Here is a 27,681-nt window from a genome sequence, read left to right on the forward strand (position 1 = left end):
CATCTGAGCGGGAAGGATTTGCACAAAAAGACATGGGCAGCCTTCCACCAAGGGGAGTTTGTGAATTCAGCGTGGCCCAAAGATCCCGCTTTGTGCATCTGTGTCAGCCAGGAAAAAAAACAGGAGTGAGCAGGGATGTGGGTGAGGAGACACGGCTTGACCGGGCTTCAGTAAGAGTTTTGTACGGCACCTTGCTCGGTGGGGTTTGGTCTCCGAGGGACCACCTCGCTCCTGCCACAGCTGGAAAGCCGATGGCCGCGGCTGGGATGGACATCAGGGATGCTGCAGGGGAGGCCGGGAGATTCCCAGGAGGGTGACAGCAAGAGAGACCACGGATGCTCGTGCTACAGCGTTAAACTCCCAAAAGAGAAAGAGAGGGGGGGGAAAAAATGGAAGGGAAAAACTTCCTTTTGTTCTGCAGCAGGCAAAGCTTCGGGCATGTATCATCTCCAAAAGGGTGTAACAGAGGCAGCAGGATTTACAGCTCTTGGATGAAAGATTTCACATAATGTCTGGTTATAAAGCACTGAGACACGTGGCTGGAGGACCAGGAGTTAGTGTGGCGTAAGCGACGGGTCCCAAACGTAGTGTCCTTCGTCTCTTCTAGTAAAATTACACGTTGCAGCTCTTCCAAGCTCATCCTCACTTTTATGCCTCTGCGATCGATCCCCAAACTCTTATCTGTGGGAAATTGTTTTTCCTGGCAAAGTTTTTTTTTTCTCCTCCAGAAAGTTTCTGCTCTTCTTACCAGAATATTGAAAATCTTTAAAAAGTGAAAATTTTCAACCAAAGGTTTTCGATCCTGTGCTTGCCTGGAATGGAAGCATTCTCAGTTTGCCATAAGGTTGACAGAAAGCCAAAATCTTCCGTGGAAAAGGTCAATTTGGGTTTGTCCTAAATCCCACTCAAGGCAAAGCAGCTCCGAACCGGGCAGCATCCTCATCCTTCCAGGAAATTCTCTCTGAGCCGAATCCAAAGCCCATTTGCCACAGGTTATGGATTGGCCATTTCTGGCAAATGGGTGGTGGAGAAATCTTGTTTGTTTTCTATTTTTTCTTCTATGGGAAGAGTGACTTCAAAAAGAAAAGCTCACTTTTCTAAAGATGCTCGTTTGAAAAATCTGTATTTGATGATGTGAACAAGTCCCCTGAACTCCTCTGCTTCCTGCCATGTCTCAGATTCTCTCCCTCCTCCTTTCAAGGCAAAATAAATTAAAAAACATATGGAAAGAAGAGAAAGAAGAAAATTGGGAGTGGAAAATAGGGAGAACAAGGGAAGAAAGTTACTTTTTCCCTTCCAGAGTAGAGTTTTTGGGAGGGAGCTGTGTGTTGACACAGCTAAGCCCCAAATTCCCATCGCTTCCAAGGTGGAAATCTCAACAGATGAGCAGAAAAGCTGTTTTTCCACCCAAAATACACCAGCCGTTTTCATGCAGTTCTTGCAGCCCAGTCCTCCACCCGCTCCCTCGCCTCCCCTGGGGTCCGGGGCTGAACCACCCCGGGGTTCATCTCGGCAGCGTTTGCACCCAGGTGCCCTCCCGGGCATCACCGCAGGCTGCACCGACCAGCGGGCGAGCGGAGATGGGTGCAGGATCAATCCTCCCCAGGGCAAGCCCACAGCTCTGGGTGCTACATCCACAGCCAGCACAGGGCTGGCGAAGCCGGGGATCCCAAGGAGACCCCCCAGAGCCCTTGAGGGAGGATGCCGGCGTGGCCGCACGTCCTGCTCAGCCCACGCTCGCAGGCCGCCGAGCACCCGGAGGAATCTGGCTTTGCCCGGACGTGCTGGCAGGGCCACGGCCGACGCCGAGCTCTTGGACCCCGCTCGCCTCTTGCGTAAGGCAAAGAAATGATGCACCGAGTTACTGTAAGTGATGAGAGGCTCCTGACTCCCTTTTAAAGCGACAGGCTGCTGTCTGCCCCGGGGTCTGGCATCGCTCCCCCCGCCCCGGCCGACGTGACCCCGCTGCCCTCGGCCAGAAAGCCCTGCGGCGTTTCCCCAGGCGAGCAGCCCCCCCCGGGGAGGGGGGATCCTGACACCCACGGGGGCTGGCGGCCCCGCTTCAGAGCTGCAGGCAGAGGGGGGGATGCGGGGGGAAATGTTGCGGGGGGTGCAGCATCCCAGGCACAGCCTCGGAGCCCAGGCAGAGGCTCTGCAGCCCCTCTGGCTTGAGGCTGTGCTGTGCCTCAGTTTCCCCTACTTGCACAGACAGAGGAGGGTCAGACAGACCAGGCTGGGCTTTAGTGAGCTGAAGCCAACGGTTAAAGGAGAGACAGCGGAGAGGCAAAAACACCAGCGCCTGGGTGTGCTGCTCCCACACACGGAGAAAAGGATGTGGCGTGGGGGGTCTCCAGACAGTGACCAATTTTCCTCTGTGCCTGCAAAGCCTCAGCGCAGGAGAGGAAGGACCCTGCGAGCAGAGGGGCCGCAGATCGCCCTGCTGCAGGGCACCGCGGCATCCCCATCCCCGACGGAGCCGTACCCCCCGCTCAGAAGCCTGTGTGCCGTGCTGTGCCGTGCTGTGCCATGCCACCAGCATGCCAAGACACGGGGACACAGGACACCTGGCTTCTCTCTCCCCACCAGCATGTGCCGTGGCTTGGTGGGTTTTTTTTTTCCTTTCCCCTCTTCTCTTTTTTTTTCATTTATCTGCTTTTCAAATAATGTTACTCATCCAAAGCAGGACGTCTGCATTCACCACTCACCGTGTTTGTCTGCATTGTTTCCTTCGGGGAGATGCTTACCCGCACGTGGTGACTTCTTGTCTGAGTCGTCACGGTGCCGAGCGGCAGGGATTACTCATGGTGTAAGGTTTGAGAAAGGAGGGGGGAGGCCAGATTTGGCGCTTTGTCTGCAGTTGTTCATTTCTCACTCTTTGATATATTTTTTTTCCCTCCTCTCTTTCTTCTTCTGCCAATGCTCTCCACCCTGGCTCTCTGAGCTCCCTCCTCCTTTGCTCTTACACCAGGGCCAGAGCATCTGGCCGAATCCCTGCAGGATGTAAAACAGCATTTGCTGCGCTGCCCCACGGGTGCAAAGGGGTCCCCCATCCCCTCGCACCCGGCTGGGAGAACCAGTCCCTCCCTTTGGGACCCTCCTCTTCCCACTCTGCCCACCGCTGCCGGCTCTGCCCGCTCCGCAGTTGCCCATTTCCGCTCACTCTTGGCCCAACTTTCCCCCCCGTCTCTGCCACGATGTCTCCACGTGGCACCCGGCCACCCCGGCACAAACCGCTCTGCCTAAGCCAGACCAGAGCCGACCCCGACATCCCTCCATTTGCTTCCTCCAAAGAAGACCCAGACCTGATGTGTAAAACCTCAGCCATCGTTAGGCATAATCATGTGATAAAGGGGGGGGAAGAAATAGCACCCAGAACACCCTAGATCCTTGTTTCAGCCCGGGGTCTCAGCCGGGCTCCCCGAAGGGTGCCTGCCAAGGGCTGAGATGTGAATTACCATGTTTGCAATGCCGGGGCACAACCCGCTGTTTCAAGTGCGTGCTTGGGAAGACTCAACAGAAAAGCATTTGGGACACGGTCCTTCCCTTTCTCCATGCAAAACCGCGGCAGATCAATGAATATTTTAACAAAGAAATATTTCATTAAAAGAGTTGATTGCTTAATGAACTGTCCCTGTGAGCCATCAAAATGCAATGGTTTTTTTTTTTTTTTCCTCCCTTTAACGAAGGCGAAGATTCATATCACGAAGAACTGGCTTATCAAATTACCGTAATAGCCTGTGTAGACCAAGCCCGTGGAGCGGCGCGGGGAGGCCGGGGGCTGCCTTGCACCAGGGACACGACTCCACGTACTCCACGGGTGTGTTTAGACGATACCGAGCAAGATGGGACCAGACCAGGGTCCCTGGGCACTACTGCAATATGATCCGTAAATAACAGCTTTGGGGATAGCATGAGGCAGGTCTGTTTTCCTTTGGGGTGCCAATATTTGAAGGGAAAGAAAATTATCCATCTTTTTTTTCCCATCCCAAGAACGTCGTGATAAAGGGATGGTTCATTAAAAGCCAGTTCTGATGCCTGAGCCCACGAATTCAGCAGAGCTCTGCCAGATTTGCACCAGGGCTCCGGCCTCGTTTACCTGGCTCTCACCTTGGGTGATTAAAACAGAAAGGCATCCAAAAATGTAATCGGCTCTCTCTTATCAACACCGTTTGCTTGCTTGTGTGCCCTGATGAAAACAGCTGAGTGCTTCCCATCGCTCCTGCCGCTTCCCCCTGGGCTGCCGGGTAGGACATCGGCTCATCTTCCTCGCTTCTTTTTGAAGTTTCCATTGCATTGCCTTTTGAAATTTTATTAATGAAAATATTCCTCTTCATCTCAGGTTTCCTCATGGCTCTGCTTAGGATGAGAGCTGCCGGGGCCGCTCCGCAGGGCGGCCGGGATGCTCGCCGGGCTCCTGGGCCTGGCACGGCTGGCGGGAGCGGAGTCATTACCGGGCGGGAAATGAACAATAACCTGACAAGAAACGACCAATTTTCCATCAATTAGAGCGAAGCCTCTTTTTGTCTTTTTGTAAAATTAAGTTTTGCTGACTGGTGATTACTTTGGTCTGATGACAATTCATTAAAATTTACACGGGGAGGATGCTAATGGCGCAGACCGGAGGAGGAGGAGGAGGAGGAGAGGGAAAGGTGGCGAGGCAGCCAGTGCTGGGGTTGCAATGCACTCAGATAGAAACATGGATTAGGAGGAAGGCTCTGGAGGTCAGGATTTGGCTTGTTTAATGCTCCAGCAGCGGGACAGGACACAGAAGAAGAGGGAAGCAGCCCCCAAAAGCAGGGCAGCAGGAAGCCATCCCTGCTCCCTCTCCGGCGGGAGCACAAAAGCACTTTGTTTGGGGCCAGAATTCAGCTTCTTGCGCCGCTTCCCCCACCGAGGGCTCCTCCACTGCCTCGCTCCGGTTTAACGACACTGCAGCATCCCTGGGTCCCACGCCAGCCTGGGATCCTGACCGGAGCCACGGAGCAGCTCCTGTGAGCTTGGGGACAACAGGGGCACATGCCACGAGCCCTCGTGCAGCCCGTGCCTGTGCTCGCTGTGCCCTTGGGCCAGTTGCCCGGCCCCTGCAGAGGTGCCACGGATGGGGACGGGACAGCAGCGGGGCTTTGAATTTGGCACGCATGGGACCAGAGATGGGCAGCGCCAGGAGTGAGCTGGTCCTGCAAGACCAGGCGAGGAAGTCGCCACCAGCACCTCGAGCAACCCCCCAAACCAGATGCAATCGAGACCAAACTTCTGTTAAAGAGCGAGGGGAAAATACACATCAAGTTTTGCATTTGCAGTTACGTATATACGCGTGTGTGTGCACACAGGCACAGGAGCCTTTACAAATCAAGTCAAACAATGGATCAGAGCTGCCTCTGTCGCAGGATCCGGCCTCCTTGTCCCCCAGCTCGTTCCCAAAACCAAAGACAGAAGCTTCTCCGGCTGCTGCTCCATTCGCACACACGTGGTGATGGGATGCGTCTGTGCTTGAGCAGGCATTGGGGGGCCCTAATCCTACAGGAGCCCCCCTCGACTATCCTCTGCACTTTGGAAAACTTCCCTTGGCGAGCCTCACCCCAGACTTTCACTTGTATTTACTTATTCGTAAATGTTTCCCAATGATTCCAAATCTGGCACTCATCTGCACTAGTTTTCTGCAGAAAGGAGCTGCCTCTGCAATCCCTTCCCAGGGAAATGGGCAGGGATTAGATCATCAGATGGCGATTGTGAAAGCTAAGTGAGTATTTACTGTAAGAGGGCTTTGATTCAGCAAGGCGGGTGTTTAAGTGCTAAGTCAATGGGATGGGAGTATGTGCTTCTGCACTGGGCTGAATCAGAGGCGCAGCCGAGCCCTCCCTGCCCGCAGCACTGAGCTCCCAGGTCTCTCAGGACATACACCCAAATCCCCATCCTGCAGGAGGGCAGCAATGGCCAGGTTTGAAGGATGCAAAGATTTAGTAGGAAAAAAAAGTCAGGTTCTCACCAGGTTCTTTTCTTTTTCTTCCCAAAACTCACTGGAAGTTCAGAAGGGGTGAAATCTGCAGTTGGTTCAAGCTGGATATTTTAACAGTACCCAACTGGGCATAATGGGTAAATACAGGGATGATTTGCTCCATGCACTTTTTTGTGACTCTATTTATAACTTTATTTGGGAGGGGATTTCCACAAAAAGCCATAAAAACTGGGGTTTCCCATTGAAAAGCTTTTCATATTCTTTCATGACCTTTGTTCAACAATGACCTAATTTCATTCAAACTCTGGCACAGACTTATTCCTGAGGTGGGAGGAGAAGTGGCATTCAAAATTGGGTCAGTTTTCATTAAAAATGCTTCCGTTTACTAATAGTTTTTCACTTGTTGGAAGGACCCGGATCTGCTCAAAACGCCACTTGGCGCAGAGGGGACGGCTGCCGTTCTTGACTTGAGAAATGGGTTAATCTTCATGGGAAATCACTCCTCACTGCTGTTGATGCTCAAGGACTTTCTGGCTCTTAGCTAAGACCTTTCTCCTCCGAAAGGCTCAGATGGACGCAGTGCCTCGGTGCTCCACGGAGCCTGCGATGACTGCACCTTCCCGAGGGTCCTGCGCTGGGTGCTGGGTACTGGGTGCAAGGACCGGGGAGGGACAGGGACTGCTCAAAGCTGGGCCGTGGTGGTTGTGCCCATGTCGCGTGTGTAACTCGCCTTTTGGTTCACGTGCACGAGCTGCGTGTTGGCCAGGGCGGCTCGAGTTCAGCCGTGCCCCAGGAAAGATGCAGGAGGGAAACACGAAAGCAACCGGGAGGCTGAAACATCCCATACCCTGACCTAATTCAGAGCCTAATCCAAAGCCTGCCCTAATCAGGGGGATCTGAATCTTAAAGTCTGATCCCCCCCAGTAAAGCAAATGGGAAAATGCAGCAGGATTCAGGAGATGGGGGTCAGCTGCCGTGCATCCGCAGAGGCCCCTCCTTGGGGCTCCTGGGGACGGACCAGGGCTTGGGGTGCAGGAAGGGACCGTGGCCTCGGGTCTGGTCCCCAGAAAGGCGAGAGCTGCAAAACTTCACCTTTTGGAGCCATTCAAGATGGGAGAGGAGGGCAGATGCATTCAGAGAGTGGCAGAGCCCACGGACGCTGCGATTAAACCCTGTGAGAGCCGTGGGGTGGGCGAAAGCTGGCAATAAAACCAGCTAAAAACCGAGCGAGGTGGAGAAGGAAGCGAAGCAAAGCACCCGGCTCCTCAGACCCGTTCCTGCCACCGCTTCTCAAACGTGCAAATTATGCAGCCATTTCACGGGACACTTAGGAGTCAATTTGCAACGCGGCTCAGGGGGGAAATTGGGCACATAATTCCCCTGAACAATAACCGGGAGCAGCCCGCTTAATTTAACTCCGAGCCTGCACCTAGTTAGCGCTTGCCGAGGGGAGGATGCTGCAGGTGCCGGGGCCAACTTATCCTCATCCCACCGGACCCCCAGTGCTGGCGGCGAGGCCACGAGGACCGAGGGGCAGCGGGGCGAGCCGGGGGCTGGCCTCCTTTGCAAGGCAGGGGCCGGTGTGTCGCCCGCCGGCTCGCCCGCTCGCCCGCCGGCCGGCTCGCACGTGCGCCGCGCACCATCGGGCTCCGGCAGCCCGGAGCACAGTGGCAGCAGGCTGTTCTCATTACAGCCCAATGAGGCTGTTTACTCACCCAGCTGGAGACAGTTAGAGAGTGATAAATAATGAAAGAGAAAACATGATTTTCCCCTCTGTGGTTTCTATTTGTGTAACCATATGTCACAGCTCAATACGGCAGCATTTTTTTCTGCTTTATTCAGGAAAGAGTTGATTTTTTCCATAGAGCGGCTATTTTTTTCCCCACCTTTTTTTTTTTTTTCTGGTGCAGTGACAAAAGTATTTCTGTTTGTTTTCCTATGAAACTTGCTCATATTCAGTCTCCTTAAAGCCTGGCTTGTCCCAATAACTGCAAAGGTTTGATAGGACTATTCTCAGCTTCTTTTCAAATACCTGTCACGGGGCTGCGGGGAGAAGAAACAGCTGAAAACAGACTGGTGAAGGAACAGCACCCTGAGTGAGGTCTGTGAGAAGAGTGGAGCCCGCATCTCTCTCAGGCTGCAGCAACTTTATACCGGAGGATAAAACATATCAGAGTTTTCCCTGGCAAGGGAAGGGAGGGTTAGATGAGCGATAACTGTGACATTTTTGCAAGCAAGGCTCTCCGAGTGCTTTGCCAGGGTAACAGAGCATCGCTCCTGCCGTTTTGCAAGTAGGGAAACTGAGGCACGGCGCTGCAGAGATTTCATCCAGGCACCGAACCTGCAGCAGCAGAGCCCAGCACCCTGCGCACCCCCAGCCGTCTGCACTGATCTGTCCCGGAGTGGCAGAAGCCGAGTTTTAACTGGGGGAGAAGGAGCTGGTGGGGGGAAGGAGGCAGCCTGGCAGGCGAAGGAGAAGATCTCAGACGAGCGCGGCTCTTTCCCCGAGGAAAAGCACTTGCAGCGCACTGCGCAGCCTGGACTGGCGTCGGGGAAAGCTCAGCGTGCGTACCCAGCTCTGCCCGCCTGCCGCGCGTGCCCTGGGGAGGGCAGGTCCCTGCAAGGCCCCTCTCCCTTCCCGTCAGGTACCGCACATCTTCCTCCTGCAATTATCCCCCCGGCTTCCCCCAGCGCCGCATCTCGGCTGCTGGCGTCTCTTCTCCTGCCATGCCCCCGGAGCCTGCAGTCTATTGTTTGGAGGTCTTGGCACGCTCTGCTGATGAGTTTCCCCTCGGAACGCTCTCGGCCAGGGGCGTGCAATGTATTTTTTTGCCCTAGCAAGTTCTCCGGCTTCATAACATCCTCTTCCCGCAAGATACATCGTTTTGGGAGAGCAATTATCTGAGTGACCTCATCCATGTCTGTGGCATGAGGTCACCAACGTTCGGGGAGGTGCACACCTAGCCTGGTCCAAACGGGGTGTGCCGGGGAGCTCGGCTCATCCCGATCCGGCATTTGGGCTCGCTCCAGAGCCTTATCCCATCGCCGAGGAAACTGGCAATTAATTGTGGCATAATTCCCAGAGGCCAAATCAGGTACCCGAGCGTAGATGCGGCAGTGGTTGGATGGGTGTCAGAGCCCAAGTGGCACTGGTTACCAATATCCCTGCCCGATACACTGCCGTGGGCTTTGAGGGAGCTGTGCTGGGGCTGAATGTGCCCCTTTGTCCTGAAATAGCACCGAGTATCGTATCTCCCTCGCCCAGACCTCCTGAAACGAGACCCACTGACCCATCGCTCCGCCTGCCTTCGACAGGGTCCAGGTCCCGTTACTTGGTGTGTAATCACAGCGTGTACACGATGTTAGCTACGATACCTAATCTCTACAACCAGAACCCCAAAGCCTTCGCTGTGTTTGAATTACCTCAATTCAATTTAGCAAACACACCTCCTCATATGGCTGATCACTTTTTAAAACGTATGAAAACCATTTCTCCGGAGGTTTTGTGCGTAATAATCCCAGCGTGCCTGAAAGGGAGAAGATCATCCTCTGCTCCCCCAGCCCTGCACACAAGCACCCGCACGCGTGCACACTCATTACACAGGCATTTGCACAACACTTTGCTTCGCTGGTTCCTACATCTACTCTAGTGACACACAGCAGCGACTGGTTTGGGGTGAGACTGGCATTTCACCGGCTGCACCAGCATCCTCCAGGTCTCGGAGGTGAGGTCCCACCAGCGAGACCGTTGTGAAAAATGTGCTCAAATTCACCCAAATACCGAAAAGCCAGCTGTTACCCAGACTGGAGCCACCGCACCCCAGCAAAAACCCCCCAGCTCCAAGTCTGAACCATACGCTGAGTGTCTGAACACTTTTAGTGTTGATGGAGTTGTCCTTTTTAAAAGCAATTTAACTGAGTAAAATCAGTATCTTCTTGCTTCAGGTGACAGCGAGCTCTCGTTGCAGACCTTGAGCTGGAGATTGGGGGAAGATGGACCCCGCTGGTTCCCCTGATCCCCTTCCTGCCCCAGCAATTTTTACAGCCTTCCACAAGCAGCCCAAACCCACTCCTCAGGCCTCCAGGTCCTGCTCCTCTCTCCCCGCAAGCATCAAAAAATAAGGGCTGGGAATTTGTTGCAGGTTAATTGGGGTTATTTCATCTTTAATGTGGCCCTTTTCCCTCCGTAAGCCGAACTTTTGCTGCACAGCATCGGAGGTTTCGACGTGCCTTATTGCACCTCTCTTGGTGCAGAGGGGGTTTGCGCTCTGCAAAGGAGCTGTGGATGCTTCCCCCACCAGCTCCTGCGGCCCTAGGTGGCTGTCCTGGCCAACGTGGGACGTGCCACCTCTTTACCTGTGTCACCTCCTGCTGTGGGTCACATCAGCCAGGAGGTGATGAACCCCAAATCCTCTTGCCTCGTGTTGAACACCGGCAGATGCCATCCTGGAGACCGCCTAGATGGCATCTGGAGGGAGCCTGCAGCCTCTGGAGAAGATGCCTGTCAGCTGGGAACCGTATCTAATGCCATCTCATGGGAATTTCAAACCAGGTCCCTCCGGGTAACGTTTCTACCTGCAGATCTCGCGTCTCCAGGCTTCCAGACCCTACGTCGGACAGTGGCCATGCCAGGAAGCATAAAGGCTCTCCATGGCTTTTTCCACTCCTGGCTGTGCAAACACCCAGCCCCTGCTCCTGCTGGCTGCGGTTGCCTCCGCACCCCCCTCCGCCTCCCCGCTGCCCGTGCTCCTGCCACCCGGCCCAGCACCGCCTGGGTTAACGGGAGGCAGTTGGATGGAACAGGCCCTTTTTTATTGTAACAGCAGATACGGATAAGAAAAAGCGCTAGAATCATTTATCTGGCTCACAGTTTCGCTAATGCCCTCGGCTTTAGGCCAACATGAGATATTATGAGGTAAATCGGCCAAGTCATGCTATACAAACATTTCAAAAAAGAAAGATATTTTCAGGCTCTTGCAGGAATCCAGCCCTCCCCCCTGCCCCGCGTCGGGTTACTGCAGGATTCGGCCGGGTTTGTAGCCCACTTTACGTTCATCTGCGGGGGTTCAAAAAGCAGGAGAACTTAAGCCAAAAGACAGCGCTCGAATTTGGCACGGGGCTTGCTCGGCGATGCAACCGCCTTGGCACCGGCCGGGCACGTCGCAGAGCATCCCTGGGGCACCGCGGCGGCCAGCCGCAGCCCGCACGCTCGCCCCGTGTGCCCGAACCGGCCGGGATGCTCTGCCCTCGCCCACCTCCCTGCCTGCGGGGAGCCGGGGAGAAGGGAAGAGCAGAGGGCAGGGCTGGAACAGGGCAGCAAGGGGAATTTCCCCAGGGAGAAAATGCCTTTATGGTCCTGGATAGACAGTTCTTTCCTTCTTAACGTCCCGGGACTTGCCGTGCAGCACAGTGGTGCTCAAAGATGAACCTCTCCAGCCACAGCATGCTGCTGGGCTGCTCCAAAGAGCGCGGTGGGCAAAGGCAGCCCCTCCACCGCCTCCATTCAGTCATGAGGGATCGACCCTCGCGCTGGTCCGTCCTGCCCCGGGTGTGCAGAAGACCTCAGCGCCTCCTGCATCATGCATTGGCAACCCCGAAAGCAAAAATATTCTTGTCTGGGTAGTGGGCACAGTTAGCTTCTTAGGTTAATAATGGATTTTAACTTCACAAGAACTATGTATGTTCAAAAATATATACATATTTTTTATTGCTTACAACATTTAAATGGATGGCTTCTTTGTTATTTATTAAAGGGCCATTGAAAATGTCTTTCCATTCTTGTTCCTGTGTCTTGAGCAGTTCATTAAAATGCCCACCTTTCCTGTCATAAACCCCACGTACGCAGGCTAATAAAATCCAAACATGTACTATTAGAGTCCCCACATACAGAATAGAAAAAAATCCCCCACACTGCCCATATTGCAAGTGCCCACATAAAACACACTAAAAGCTTTATGCCGCTGCACTGACACCCGCTCAGATGCGTGCAGCAGTGGCGATTAAAGTATGGAGCCAGGGTGCCAGTGCCTGGGGGTGTCCCAGCTGCCCCAGGTGGGTTTAGCAGGGGGACAGACCCTCCCCGTGGGCACTGGTGGGGGGGCAGATCCTACCTGTGACCCTCTAATTGAGCTCTGCCTTTTTTCCAGCTTGAAGGTCCTAAAGACACCGCTCCTTTCCTTACTGCAATGCACAATGGGGTTGAGTTTGGGGTATCTTGGGGGGCTTACGCCATCGGGAGTACCAGGGGCTGCCAGTCTCAGTCCTACTCCACCGCTTCCCCGCTGGGAGCCGATGGGGAGCGGGGAAGGGGCCACAGAGCCCGAAGGTGGGTGTGAGAAATCGTCATCCCTCCCAAAGCCAAGGGGAATGCCTGCTGGGGAGTTTGCAGTTCAGCTTGGCTGGTTTTTATTGAGGAAACCTGCCTGAACGGGGAGCCTGTGACTCGCAGTCGTGGAACAATCTCGGTTTTCCACACGCCCGGAGGCAGAGGTGTTTGGATCTGGGATTCGGTGCCACCCAAGCTCCAGAGGCGCAGAGACAGAAATCCCCAAACCCTGCAGCAATCCAGGCCCCGTGCTGTTGCTGCAACTGGACGTAGCCGAGCAAGAAGATTTCAGCCCACAGACTTTTTTTCCCTTTCCTTCCCCCACCTCAGAGGGTCAAAGCAAGACGGGCTTAGCCCAGCTCTCTGCACCATCACCAGGAGTGTCTGCTCCCAGTGTCACACAAATAGGGGAGAGCTCATGGCACCTGCCCCTCTGAATGCAGGGCTGGGAGACCCACCCCACAGAAACCCCTTTGCTCTCCTGCAGTTTATCCCCACCCCAGCCAGGCCGTGGGCTCGCTCACGCCGAGGCTGGCCGCGTGGGTGGGCGAGGGAAAAGGCAGACAGGTTCCTTCAGAGCCGCTCTCCCGCGGCAGCCCCTAGCCCAGTGATGTGTCTATCACTGAGAATTTACAGCCTCCGATCGATGGCAGGTTGGGCAAAATACTCCAGCGCATCATTATTGTAACGACCTGACAGCAAAATCAGTATATGCTGTCCTGGGGTGACGGTTTCATCTCCCCCACTGGGCACTGGTGCCAGCGCTAGCAAGAGGCAGCAGCACCCTTTCCCTGCCCATCCCTTGCTTTTGGCTGACCTCCGCGAGATGGCCAGAGCCCGCAGCCACCGCACACCGGCCCCGAGCCCCAGCTGCCGTACTGGAGCATCCGCCGGCACGGCATCGCAACCCCCCGTCCCCCCTCTGCCTGCGTCCTCCCCCGGGGAGCCCCGGCGCTTTGCTGGAGGGCACAGAGTGAATCATCCAGTAACACAGAAATCTCGGAGTCCTCTTTAGATGTCCCAGGAGGAGGCAGATCTGAGGGAAGGCAGCCGAGAAGATGCCTGCAGCAATGTCAGTGCTAGAACAGCCGGGCTGACAGGATTCAGAGCGGGGATTAAGGTTGGGATCAGGGATGCGGGGAAAATTAAAAAAGACTCTGGCTTTCAGGCGTGCCTCCGCTGTGTTTGTCTTCTTGTTTGCTCGGGAGGAGGACGGGGTCCTGGCTTTAAAAGGCCCCCGATCGCCTTCCTGAAGAGGCCAGGGTTCACCTCGGTGCTGCATCTGGAGGTGTTTGCAAGGGGAGTGAGGATGCAGTGGGTATGTTCTGCTGTCCCTGGTGCAGCTGGACCGGTGGCAGCAGGGAGAGGCCAGGCAGACCGAATGCTGTCCCGTGGGAGGATGCATTAAGCAGCACCAAGCAGCCGTAGGTGCCTGAGGAATATCTGCCTTTTCATAGGGGTTTCTGAAATTGCACTGTTTCACTTCCTGACCAAACTATTCCCACTTCCATTCTCCGCAGTGCTTCTCGGCCGGGGTGTCTCTGCCTTCCTCCCGGGCAGGAGCAGCAGGCACACCCGGGGTGGTGACAACGTTCTTACCAGCTGCAAATCCCTTTGCTCTAAGGTGCCATTTTATTGCACATGGGAAAGCAGAGCAGTTGCCTCTCCCCATGCTCCAACCCCTGCTAAACACAGGACCACCGGTCATGGGAACCTCAAGGAGAGCAAGAAAGGAGGAGGAAAAGCCAGGCCAATTGCGCAGCTCGTTTAGGTGCAGGAAATTGGGACCCACTGTAGGCAGGGAGCACCTCGCTCCCCACGGCTGCTGCCTGTCCCCTGCTCGCTTTCCACCACGTCACCAAGAAGAGACCCAGCCACTTGTCACCCAGTATCACAACTTTGCTCTGCTTCCCCTATCATTTCCCCAGGATCTGCCATGCCTTTGCACCCTGGCAAGCAGAGCTGGAGGTCCGCCTTTCCAAAGGCTGCTCTGGGGTCCTCCTCCCCCCCGTTGCAGCCCTGCCAAAGGGCACGGAGCAGCCCCCAAAGGGCAGGCGCTGCTGCATTTCCCCTGGGCAACCTGGAGAAGAAAGGAGAGAGCGAAATTTTGATGCCAGGGAAACCAAAACCTACCTAAAACTGCATTTCCAAGAAGAAAAAGTCCCACCCGCGTCTCACCCAGACGGAGGAGGCTGAGGAACCCTGGGCGGGCTCAGGGCTGGTCTCAGCCCTCCATCTCCCCCAGCCCTCCCCGTAGCTGAGCGATCCCAGGCGCTGGAGCAGGGTCCCCCCGCGCGCCCCCAGCCCGCTCCTCCCGCTCTTATCTCTGGGGGAGGGAAGGGGCTGCAGGGTCCCTCCGTGCTGCGCCGCGGGAGGAGGCGGCAGGCCCCAAACACTCTCCAGAGCACCGGCGGGTCTGATTTAATCCACAGGCACTGCAACCATCCACCGTCCAGGCAATATTTCCAGTCAAAGCAAATCTGGACTCTCTTCCCTTCAGCCTATTTCTCTCCCTCTTTCTTGCCTTTTTTTCCTTCTCTCTTATCTCCACATAGACCATTAACTTTCTCCCCAGTGCTGCCCACCCTCCTCCCTCCCCTCCTTGGGGCTCCTTTGCATGCTTTTTTCATGGTTTACACCGACAGCCCCACGCACACCCCTTGCTCACACAGTGACTCAAGCACACAGAGCCTCACGCAGCCCCGGAGCTGCTCACGAGACACCCGTATGGTTTTACATACTCAAACATCCTTCTCCGCTTTGCCACTCCAACTCTCTCATTTCAAAGCTCCCTCTTCTTTCCCATCGAGATACAAAAGGCACCAAGTTTTTCCTTCACATCCCTCTTTCCCCTTCTCCCCTCCCCTTGATTCGCAGTATCCAACCCTCTGTTTTCAAGGGGTTTCTTCCCTTCTTCCCTACCCCTCTCCTCCCTTTTTTTTTTTATTTAAGTTTTTCTTTTAACTTTCAAGGTCAACACGGACAGACAATGCCACCAGTGCCTGTTTGATATGTGAGCGCTATTGGCGTCCATTGCCACGGTTTCCGTGGTAACACAGTAACCATTAATTTTCAATTAAAGTAGACAAAAAGCCCGATGACAGCTCCAGGTCTGCTGAAGATGTCAAGAATCCGTATTAATATACAGCAAGAGAGCATAATTGTGTGTCCATCTTCCTGAGCAACGAAAATGGAGGGATAATTACCAGCTAGAAAGCCACTCTGTAATTTTGTTCTTACTGTCACCACAACCCTACATATTAGCATAAATTAAAAGCAGGGTTTATTGTTACCAAAGTGCATTGATATTTCCAGCCTATTTTCTTCCTTTTAACTGTTTGTTGTTGATGAGTGACTCCTGGACACATGGTGGGTGAGCCCACAGGAGCAATCGAGATGCCAGAAAGTAATGGATGAAGCCTTGCGATGCCACCCAGGTGGAAGGAAGGGAAGAAGAGCATGCTGATGCGTGGAGGTGAACAGAGAAATCCCAGATCAGTCTGCAGCCCTCTTCCATCCTCCAGGTCCATGAGGAGCTCCCATCCCCAGCGTGGTCCATCCCAGCTCAACTCCTCCACGGGTGATGCGGTGGGGGATCCGCCACGTGTCCCCATCGCCACCTCCTTGGGCTTCGCCTTGGAGCTGGAAGGGGTGTAAGTCCCCGACTGCTGCGCGCTTGGTGACAGCCGCTGAATTCATGAATTTAAGTGAATGGAAAAAAAGCGGGTTCCTTGTATCATATCCAGAGAAAGCTGTCCTTCAAAAGGAAATTTAGTGTAATTACCCTTAAGGGAGCGATCCTCACTCAGTCAGTCACAACACTGACCTGCTGCTAGGATCTGACAGGGAAATTACAGGCTGTGTACTCAACAAAAGGGGCTTCCTTCCTTCTTAGAGGAAAGATGAAATGCCGAGGTTTGAAAAGAAAAGTATTGGCTTCTGGGTTTCAAATCAGTATCTCACACAGGGCTTTCCTTTGCACAGAAATTAGAAGGGGGTGGAGGAGAACCAAGCCAGGGAGGGGAATGGGCGTTTTATGGGCTGGAAAAAGAACCAAGAAGCTCCAAATTCCCATCGAGCGAAGAAAGTGGTTTCTCGGGATTTGCTTTCATGATACGCAGCGAGGCAATGGGCACGGCGAAGAGCAGAAGTGAGACAGCCTTGCAAAGAGGTCTGCTGCAAGCGAGGCTGGCACATCTCTGTCCTTCTGCAGGAGCAGCCTCATTGCACCGAAGCCGAGACAAGCCCCGTGCCTCCCCAGCTGCCGTTGCCCCAGTATCTAACCTGGTGGTTCTTCACGCAGAGCCCCAAGGCTGGGGGGGGTCACAGACTCCCCCTCAGATGCTGTCACCACTCCAAGTGGGGACGGGCTTGGAGAAACCTCTGTGGTTCCCTCTTGTGCATAAGGAGGGACTAAAGCCCTCTCTGATCCATTGGTTTGCATCTACAGGAACTCAGATGGTGAATTCCCAGAGGACTGGAAAAGACAATCATAATATCTATGATTAAAGGAGGGGGAGATTAGTCAGAATAAATTGATACTCAGAAAAATACCCAAATAGATTATTAAGCAATCAATTTGTAAGGAAGTAAAAGATAATGGCGAGGAGATGGGTTTGTCTAGAATACTGCGTCAAGGCAATTTCTTTCTGCGCCGAGGCAGCTGGCCCGGCTGAAACGGGGAGAGCGGCAGACGCGGCACAGGCTGACTGCAGGAAGGCTTTGGTGCAGCCTCCCCGATATTCTCACAAGCAAATAAAGGTAACATGGTCTCGAGATGAAATCATCTTCCTGCAGAGGCACAGCTGGGTGGGAAACCACACTAGGAGTTATCAGCAGCTCGCTATCGAACTGAAAGGACTTTTTCAGGGCTGGGGCAGGAGGGATTGTCCCCAGCCCAGGCCTGGTTAATATTTTTGGTGGTAAGTTAGGCTGCACGCAGACAGTACATGTGCAATGTCTGCGAGAGCACCCTGGAGAGGGGCTGCCATTTGGGGGGACAGGATTGGTGTTCAAAACCAGCTCAATAAAAGGAATGAATGACCAAATGAGCTGCAGTCAGGCCAAAGGGACAGGGAACAAGAAGCAAAAAGCTGAACTATAACTTTTTTGCGAAAGGCTGGCGAGCCAGCAGTGCAAGGAAGAGTGAGATTTACATTTGATCGCAAGCTCAGTATGAACCAAGAAATTGCCTAGCGCAGACGGAGCAAGAGAGCCTGTGGCAGGGTGCACGGGGATGCTGCGGGGCTTTGCTCCACGTAGGGCTCGGCCGGGTACCCAGCCCACATTGCCTGCCGGGAGGGAGATCGGCGAACTGGAGGGAGTTCAAAGACGAGCAGAGAAGCATTGATAAGAGGTTTGGAAAACATGACCCATGAGGAGAGATTGGAGGAGCTGCGTCTGTTTAGTCTAGCCTGGAAAAGGCCAAGGAGGGCAGATGATAATGGCCTTACAGTATAAAAGGTTGCTGTGATGAGGACAGGGATCAACTGCTCTCCATATTCTTGGCACAGGAGGAGCAGAAAGGGCCTTCGCTTGCAGTTTTAGGATAGGGAAAACTTTGTACAAAGGTTCTGCAATATGTGACCAAGGGAGGTCACAAGCTTTGTCATAACAAGACTTAAAAGAAGAGAGTAGAGGGAGGTGTCGATGCCACCTGCGAGCGAGACCTGACCCTCTGAGCATCCTCTCCCAGGCAGCACTGTCCTGACTTGCAGAGAAGCGCAGGCTCGAGGCTCTGGCAGAGCAGCGTCGGGCGCTCACCCCAACCTCATCTTGAAAGTTCATTTGCAGTAGGACTAAAATGAGGGTTTCCATAACAAACTTCAAGGTGCTTCAATAGCCAGGTGATCTGAACAGGCAGTTCAGTGAGTAATGAGGGTAAATACAACAAAAATTGCTGGGTTTGGCCAAATTGAAACATTTCAAAAGCAGGTCAGCTTTAGCAATTTTTTCAGAGTAGAAATAAGGAAACAGGAGCAGGCTGAGAGCATCTCATTTGTGCGGTTCAGAAATGGGGGGGGTAGTTTTGAATGGATTTGTTTGGAGAACATTTAGTGCCTCTAACACTTAAAAATATGACAACAGTTTTAAAGCCTCAAAACAAGATCATTTGATTTTCTGTAAACAAAACCCTCAGTCAGTCGAATATTTTTTTTTCCTTCCAAACTCCAGTTCATGCTAATTAAAAAAAAGTTTCTTTTCTATCTGTGGATAGAATTTTCTTTTTAAGTTGTGGGGTTTGCACTGATTATGAACCTCTATGATGTCTGCAAGAGCTTGGGGCCCCAACAGCTTGAATACTCAAAACACAGCAGGTTAGGAGAGCAGTCTGTGTACTTTTCTGGCTATAAAACATCACATACAATTGGACTTGTTACCTAAATCAAGACTCACCTTCCAGACCAAATGCTCCTGTGATACACACATAAGCCTCATCCATTGTACGGGGAGTTATGAACCACAATGCCAACACACTGCCCTGGAGAGTGTAAATACCACTGCAGGGAGAGAGGCTCCATCTTTCTGGGGAAACACAACATTGAGACTGAGCCCCTTTTATCCAGGTGCCCCTGGGCTGCCCGTGGTGGAAGCTGCAAGCATTGGCTGGATTTCAAAACACTCTGGGCCAAATCAGCCGGTGTAAATTGGTGCCACTCCACCGGCACCAGTGTTAAGATGCTGATTTCAACCAGCTGAGCTCTCAGCTCTCAGCCTTTCATTTCCACCTCACAGAGTCAGCTGTTTGCAGCATTTTCCCTTCACTTCCCATGTCCAGCAGATGTGTAGGACATTCTGATCCTGATGCCAGGATCTGTCCTAGAAGTGGCAGAAGGAGCATTGAGTGTACCTGGAAGATTTGTATGTGCTATTGGGATCCCTCAGGATGAGGGAAGATGCTATAAGCGTTATTCACGTGCCCAGCTCAGCTGATGGATATTGCATACCCTCCCAGTCCAGGAAACAGGCCAAATTCTGCTTCTTGTTACACAAGGGTAAATCTAGAGCAAGTCCCTTCTGACTGCACCTCCTTCCCAGAGACAGGCTGCTAAGCATCCACGTTTTATTTAGTTTAGGGGGGAAAAAGCCATCCAGATGATTTACGGGGGCAGGTCTGAAAGGGAAGGTGACAGAACTGGCTTGTCACCAGGAAAGTCTCTGCTCCCCTCTTTGCTGGAGCGCCCTCCCAGCTGGGCAGACGAGGGCAGACTGACCCCCCCTAAACCTCTCCCTTGCAGGCATGCAGGAGGGGTCCCCAGCGCAGGACCCCGCAGGTGCTGAGCTACGGCGCTCGGGTGCGTACGTGGCTAGGATGGACTGCAGGTAAAGCTGGCTCTCGGACCTAAACGGGGCCAGCCACGAGCGAAGGGAAGAAGTGAGGAAGGCACCTCCCCAGCCCCGTACTGCTGCTCCTCTGGGGCAGTGCGGGAGCCCTCTGTCCCCTCAGTTCTCCCAGGACGGTCCTGTCTGTGGGATCAGCGCGGTGGGGACGTGCCAGCATGCCGCTAACCACCTCTAGCTCTATTGCCCTACAGCCAATGTCACTTGAAATACAACACACCTTTATTCAACTCGCCTTTTGCTAAGCTGCTGAAAGGCCATTTCCAGCTGTAGCTGAAGGCACGGCGCGGGGCTCGGGCGACGACTTTGAGCTCCCATGTCAGCCCCAGGGTGCCGCACGGCCAAGGGCAATCTGGGCTGAGCTTCGCCTGTCTGCTTCCCGGGGTTGTGCATCCTTCTTTCCTCCCTTTCCCTCTGTGGGGCTTATTTAGCTTGCAGGCTGTCCAAGGTGGGGAATCCCTCACCAGACATTTATCTACCCAGTGCCTGGCACGGCGATCGCAGCCAGGACCTCTGCACGCCTCTGCACAGCAGAGAAATGCTGATGCTCGCCCAAAGCCCTCACGCACCCTCGCACACGTGCCTGGCTTTGTCCCCAGCTGTAGCGTGACACCCAGCCCGCACCCAGCCCAGACCCTCCAGCTCTCAAAACACCCCAGTTCACGCAGCCATAGCTAGCAAAGGGTCAAAAAGATCCTAGCCCTCCTTTCCCCCCCTTGATATAAATACCAGCCTACCAGTCGACACAGAGTACATACATCTTAAACAAACACTTGGCCGGGCTGTTTATCTCCACAGCCTTTAAACAAACTCTTTCAAAGGTTTCTGCTGATATGAGAGATTTACTGAAAACCATTCGCCCTTCTTAAAAGCCTCTCAGTTTATGCTGCTATGGGTGAAACGAATAGTGTTTTAGCCTGGAGTTTTCTGTCTTCTGACCGCATGTTTATCCTAGGGGCCACTGCTGGCTTTGATACGAGAGCCGCACGGACACAAATCTTTATGAGGGAAAATATAAAATAAACCCAGAAACTTCGTATGTGCGTGCGTGTGCGTGTGCCTGTGTGTGGCACGGATGGAGGGGACCAGGCAGGGAGGAGTGAATGAAAAGTTTCGTCCTCGTTAGTGTCACGCTCAGCACCTCCGGTCTGTGGCTCCAGCATCCCACGTTGCTATCCTGTGGCGTACATTATTCCCATGAAATTTTTCATCCTAGCAATCGGTGTGGGGTTCCCTGAGATTATATATTTCTAGCAGCTCTCAGCAGCGCCCGTGACAGACAGCTCAGCACCTCCACGGAGCACGCCGCCGTCACGCCGATCGGTTCGCAGAGCAGGTTTCATTAAACCACTGGCAAAAACCGAGAGACATCAGAGTTACTGCCAGAGCAGCGAGGAGGTCTGTACAGCCTGAGGCACTTTATATTGTCTCGGTGCATTTTCATCCCCATTTCACAGGTGGGGAACCTGAGGCAGAGGGAAATGATGTGCTCAAGGACACTTGGGAAGTAAATGGGAGGAACTGGACCTGAGTTTAAATAGTAGATGGTCCTGCTTCGAGTGAGGCTGATCTGCTACTTCTGACTTGAACATGAGAAGACGAAATGGGAGAAGACAGATTGAAAGTGCTTTTGGAGGAGCTGAACCATTTAGTGGGAAGAGCATTTGCCCACAGTGCTTAGAAATCACACCTTGATTTTAACTGGGGCCTTTTGCATCTTGCCCGTGGCTTTGCAGTGACTGCTCCAGGTTTCAACCAAATCCAGAGGTCTTCACATGAGTTGGGAGGGTTTGTCAAGCTGGTCTGCAATGGGCAGAGCTGAGGCCTCCTGAGACTTGGTGGTGTCAGCCGGGGATCACCCCAGGGATGGTTTCATGCCTGAGAGCCCCTGGTCCTCCTGCCTCTCTGCAAGCAGCGGAACAGCCCACGCCGTGCAGGGAGAAGAGCAGCATGTGGGGGCACAGGGCTGTCCCCTGGGGTCCTGCCAGTGGGAAGGGCTGGGGGCGTTGGAGCAGAAAGGCTGGATGCAGTGGGATGTGCTCGGAGATGCCTGGGGAAGGCGGGAAGCAGACCTGGCAGCTTGCGCGCTGGCTCCCGGCACCACGGCTGGGGCAGCCGGCAGGAGAAGGGGCATTTTCTGTCCTCACTTGTATCCATGTATATCCAGGATAGCTGCTTCAGTGAGGCTTTTTCTACAGACTTTGATGGGCTTTCTGCTGAAGCCCAGGCTAATTTCACCAAAGCCGTGGGTTTGCCTGGCACCCACAGCAGCATAATTATGAGATTCTGGCACGGCTGTAATTACTGGTTGTTGGATGTAGCGCAGGAGAGGATGCGGCAAGGCATGAACCGGGCTCCTGCCACGGCCCCAGGTATAGGGGGGACCTTGGCCAGCCGGCTTGGGTGTCCTGCATCACTGTTCCATGTGCCAGCAGCTACGGCACGGGGACTGCTCCAAGGGGGGTTTGCACAAGGTGCCTCTGCCCCAGGGCAGTGCTGTCTGGCCGGGAGCATCGTGCCCACACGGAGCTGTCTCGGCAGCTCTGCCACCATGCCCCTGTGTGCTGGGAAAACTCTGAATAAAGATGGTCCCTGCCCCAAAGACCCTGCAATCTAGCGACACGGTAAAACGGTCTTTCTCCTTTTCTCCAAGGAGTTTACATCATTTTCTCCGGTGTTTTCCAAGGAGATGACCGAGCCTTCGATTTGCTTCTGCTGCAACGTGCCATGCAGAGGAGGAATCTGTTCCCTTGTTTCCAGCAGCCCCGGGCTTTGCAGCATTACGTGTCATTTCTTATTTACCGTCCTCCCTCGCTTATGACACACTCAGGTAGAGACCTGTTTGTTGTCAGTATGACACCCACATTGGTAAACAAGGCGAGTTTACCCAGCCATCAATCAGGGAGTTATCGATAGCAGGCACTGCTTTCCAACGGCAAGAACAACCTCAGGGTGGGTGAGAGCTCAGAGCCAGCACAGGCGATGCTCTGTCATCCAATATCCTTGGGGTCTCTGCCACACAGCCAGAGGACGAGGGTCTGCTCTCGCACCGCCGAAAATCAGCAACCTACAATGCAGGCCCTGCAGGGAGAAGGTTGCAATCGGGTCTAGGCTCCTAAGGGTTTTATTTTCTTTTATTGCTGTATGAATATTTTTTCTCCTCTGTGGCTCTCTAGCTCCCTGGATCTCCCAGTGTTTTAGCAAGCTGGAGCGAACAAAGCCACATGACAGGTTTCAGAGTAAACACTGGCTACCACGAGACTCCTGATAAAATTGCAAAAGCTCTGGCCACCCAGCCACACTTGGAGATACAACCTCACTACCCCGGCAGGCCTGGAAAGCAGAAGACAAATAAAGAAAACCCCAACAAATTTATTGGGGACAGCCATTACAGCATCATGGCATGGGTTTTCAGCCCGTTTCAGAATAAGCTGGAGGCCTCACATGGGATTTGTGAATGCTGGCATTGATGGTACTGCTTTTCCATCCCTTCTCCGGCCCCTCAGCTCAAGGCAGGAGAAGCTCAGATGCTTCTGGGTCTCCCGTGAGCCCAAGGTCCGAGGCTGCGGGGAGGGAGGAGGATGAAGAAGGCAGTTCCCAGATGTCTCTCTGCACCACCATGCACACAGGGACATGGAGATAGGGCGATTTGGGCTTCTCTGGGGATAAAAGGCGTTTTCGTATGCTCTGCATTTAGGAGAAACCCGGCAAAAGAGCAAAGGTCAGGAGAGAAATGCTGGTATTTATTTATACAGGAGAGCTTTGTGAACAACATGTATTTGGGAGCCTTTCGAAACAACATAACTCGCCCTACAGAGCTGCTAAACCAGTTTGGTAGCGACACTCCTGCGCATACACGGGCAGAGGCACCGGCAGCACGAGGGACACCCGGGAGAGCGTGCGGACGGGCAGCTGGAAAAGCAGCCATGCACTGGAGTACAACAACTCACCTCAGATCCTGGGGGGCTCAGGGCAGCCGGCCGGTCCCTGGGATCCCCCCAATCTTGTTTCTAGCGCAGGGGGGGAGCCCCGTTTCTGGGTGCTGGTTAACCTGGGCTGAGCAAAGGCCAAGCAACGTGGCCTGATGCTGGGGCGAGGGGCAGGGTAAGCTTAGCTCTAGGTGGAAACCAAGGGGAAAAAGCAAAAAGCTGCTTTCCCAGAGGGGAAACCTCCGAGCGTTACCCCCGGGCTTTTCAGACCCTGGATTTATGGCATTTGCTTTAATGGGGCGGGTAGGTGTTTCTCCATGGGAATCCACGAGCTTGGGGTGCTCGGAATCTCTGCACCAATCTCTGCTGACTGTGCTCAGCCCCCAAATCAGTAGCCACTTTTGAAAACTCGTGGCCGTAACGTGGAGCAGCCTTTGTGCGGTCGGCGTGGGCCTGAGAGCAGAGCCCAGAATGGGTCCAGGTGGCAGCGGGGGCCCCCAGCCCGGAACAACCCCCTCCCTGCAAATGGAAACTCTCCCTTATTTTATCGCCGTTCTACACAGCGCGCAGAAGAGTACTGCAAAGCACAGCTGGGCACAGGGAAGGACGTAAGTGGGAGCCAGGCAAGATGCTGCTGGCTCGGTTGTGCTGATGTTTCTGGTAGCTTGGAGGGAAGTTATTTGTTATAAAAAGGGCTTTCTCTGAAGCCTTTCACTGCTGTATTGGTCGTGCAGGAGGATGGGACGTGCACCCATCCCTATGGGTTCGCCCGGCAGCGTTGTGGCGAGCAGGGTTCACTGCGGCAGCTGGACCATGCCGGCACGGTGGCTGCCTCGGTGCCGCCCGGGCATCGGTTCTTGGGCCAGGCCCGCTCTGTTTGCTGTTTGCCCTGGCTCCTGGGATGGCCAAACCACACTGGCGGGGGCTCGGGGTGTTTCTGGGCACTGTGTGAACACATGCAAGCTGATAATGGCAGCGCGCTCAATGGCCTTACCTGAGCTGTGTCTATAAAAGCTCAGATTTGCCCTCCTCATCGCTTTTTTTGGGGGATCCTGCCTGCTGAATGAATGACCAACACCCCGACAGCTCAGCCACAGCCAGGGCTTCAGAGGAAAAAAATAAATGCAGGCAAAAACTTTGGCCAAAACATGGCGAGGCTGACTTGGAAGTGCTCCCGCAGCGCCGCTTGGGATCGGTAGCTCATTTTTTTGCACGCCCCTGCTCTCCCCGTCGGGCTGCACGCCCCGATGGGCAGCTCAAGCCCAAACACATCCCAACCCCTATCTCACCACCACCCGTGGCTCACGGCTGGCTACGAGGCTAGCGGCAAGGTGGCCGCGATGGTCCCCGCGCCGGGCAGCCGCGGCGCAAGCGCGACAGAGCCCCGCTGCCGGCGAAATGTGGGTAGCACAGACGGGCCCTTGAGCATAAACTGAAGAGAAGACTTTTTGTTCACATGTGTTGGCTCAGCTCAAATAACTCATCGGGGACCCGAGCTGCAGGCTGGAAAGGGAAGAAACTCTCTCCAGATGAAAGGATGTCAGAAAATTGTATTTAGTCAACTGCGTGTGTGTGTGTTAGAAAGGGGCGGAGGGAGGAAGGGGCCGCGGAGGCTGTTACTGTGACTGACTTTCTGACTTCTTAACTTGTCAGCATATCCTAAAGTTAAAAATGCACATGCACACAGGACTGCAGCCAAAGAGGCTGTCTAGCCGCAAATCCAGATGTGGGGGCCACTGCGCAGCCAGCCAGCCCCGCTCTCCCTGAAACGACTTTCAGACTAAACAATTGTGACTTGGCTGTGAGAGGCAGCGCAATTCCAGATGCTGCTTTCCTTTCACGTTGTTTTAATTGGGCTGGCAGGCGCAAGGGCTCTTTCAGTGAGAGGAAAGCTTCCCCACGGGACCGCAATGTTTTGGCAAAGCTCCCACGCTGCTACCTTAAGAGAGAGAGAGAGGGAAGGAGAGGGAGAGGAGGGGAGGCAGGGAGGTGGTGGTGGGGAGAAAAATCGAGAGCGACTTTCCAAGGTGTTTACTGCTGCGAACGGCTGCCGCTTTGCATTTTTATCTGCTGAAATTCTCACCTCTTTTTTTTTTTTTTTTTTTTGGGTTCAGTTTGTTTAACATCACCCTGGAAAAAACAAAACGCACAGGACACGGGGCCATGCTGGGGAATGGGGACTTGTCCCATTGCAGCCTGGGGTGTACCCGGTGGCACGGCCAGCCGGTGCCAGCGGTAATGCCGGGATGCCGGGACAGCCTAGCCGTCCTGGGAAGGGAGTACCCAGGCTCTGTGCCTCGACCAGGGGCAGGATCCGAGAGCCACAGCGGGTTTCCGTGCTGGCCATCCTCACGGTACTGCCATAGGGATGCTTCCCCATCCCTTCCCAGATGTTTACAGTCACAACAGCCCCGGCACGGATCAGGGGGAGCCAGTGGGCTCGCCCTTCACCTTGCACTGGCAGAGTGGGAAGCAATAAGGGCTGTTAAAGTCACTGCAGATCTAGTCCTAAGTAATGTAGATGCTGACATCCAGACCATGCTCCAAGGGGGAAAACCCCGTGTTTGGGTGGTGAACACCCTTGTTTTGTCCTGCCCTAACTCCCCCAGTGGCAAACCCACACTGGCTGGTATAAACGGGTTAAATCAACCCATTTTGGTACCCCTCATTACCATCCATGCTGCTCCCCTCTTTATCCCCCTTCGCCTGCAGCACATCCAAGGGAGAAGGCTTCACCCCCAGGGCAGCATGGCTCTGCCCTCTCAGGGTTAAACCAGCGTGGTCCTTCCTCCATGGGGTGAGACCCCAAATGCTCTTTTAACTGCCTTGAAGTGGTGTACCGGCCTCGAAACCCGCTGCCAGCGCGTGAGTCAATAGCACAATTTTAGCCTGGGCCGGGCTCCTCTCCCGAAGCCAGGCTGAGCCAAGGGAGGCACAGCCGCCGCCGAGATGGGATTTTAAGGTGGACTCTGGAAAAAAAACTGGGAGCCCCACGGGGAGCACCGGAGGTGAGAGGGGAGCGTGGAGCCGGAGTGTGGTCCCCACTGGAGAAGTCGAGGTGCCGGGGTAAAGCGGCTCCCGGCAGCACCCGGCCACTTGCAAAACACACAGTGTGGTGGAGATGCAAAAATACAGCTTTGCTATTTTTTGGGGGGGGATGCTAAAATCCCGGGGAACGTTGCCCGGCCACGGGGAAGGGATTGGCAACCTCGTCCCCTTCAGCGGTGCCACCGGGATGGCTGCCCCACGGCCACACAGCTCTGCAGGCACTGCCCTCGCCACCTTCCCCCGGCTTGTTTTGCTTAAAATTGGGAGGTCTGAATTCCTGCTGGATGCTGTCGTTTGAGATTCAGGAAAGGCCGGTCATCAGCCTCCTCCGTCCAGCGCTTCCAGGAGCGACAGGTACTTCCGACTCATGAAATGCAAGGCAAAAAACAAGTGCTTTTGGGGTCGGGGGTCTCTGACAATGCAAACAGAGTGAGGAACTGAAATTGGTGTCCCAAACCCAGCCTGGCTTCTGGGCCAAGTGCGCTGGGAATGTTAAAAAATAATCAGGAAGGTTTTCTAGACAGGAAAAAAAAAAGTCCCAAACACATCCTTAGCCTGCGCCCTTACAAGTCCCTTAACTCTTTCCCCCCCCCCCCGAACTGGGGAGGGAAATAGTGTGTTTTTTTGCTTTGGTTTGTTTGGGGGGGTTGTTTGTTTTGTTTGTTTTAAAACTTCGGCCTCATTAATTTCCAAAAAAAATTTCCCCCCAATAAAAGGAAAACATGGAAAGAAAAACAAACTATTAGAAAAGAGAGGAGGGAGGAAATGTTATTTAAAAGGTTACCAGACCACATCATTTTCCAATGATATTATATACTCCCTGCAGTATCCAAAATATATATGGGCCTTAGGCCAAGAATGTAAAAAAAAAAAAAGAAGAAGAAGAAGAAAAAAAAGAAAAAAAACCCACCCAGTGTAGACACAACATCTGGACAGAGGCTGAACAAAACCTCCATTTATCACACTTAATCCTGCAATGAAGCAATCAACAGTTTACTTCTGTTTTGCTAATTTAGCTGCTTTCATGCTTCCGAGGTGGAAAAGGCAAAGTAAAAGCTTTGAATTAAGTGTCACTTCGTGAA

This window comes from Gymnogyps californianus, chromosome 27, assembly GCF_018139145.2.
Source record: "Gymnogyps californianus isolate 813 chromosome 27, ASM1813914v2, whole genome shotgun sequence".
In the NCBI taxonomy this organism is placed as follows: Eukaryota; Metazoa; Chordata; class Aves; order Accipitriformes; family Cathartidae; genus Gymnogyps; species Gymnogyps californianus.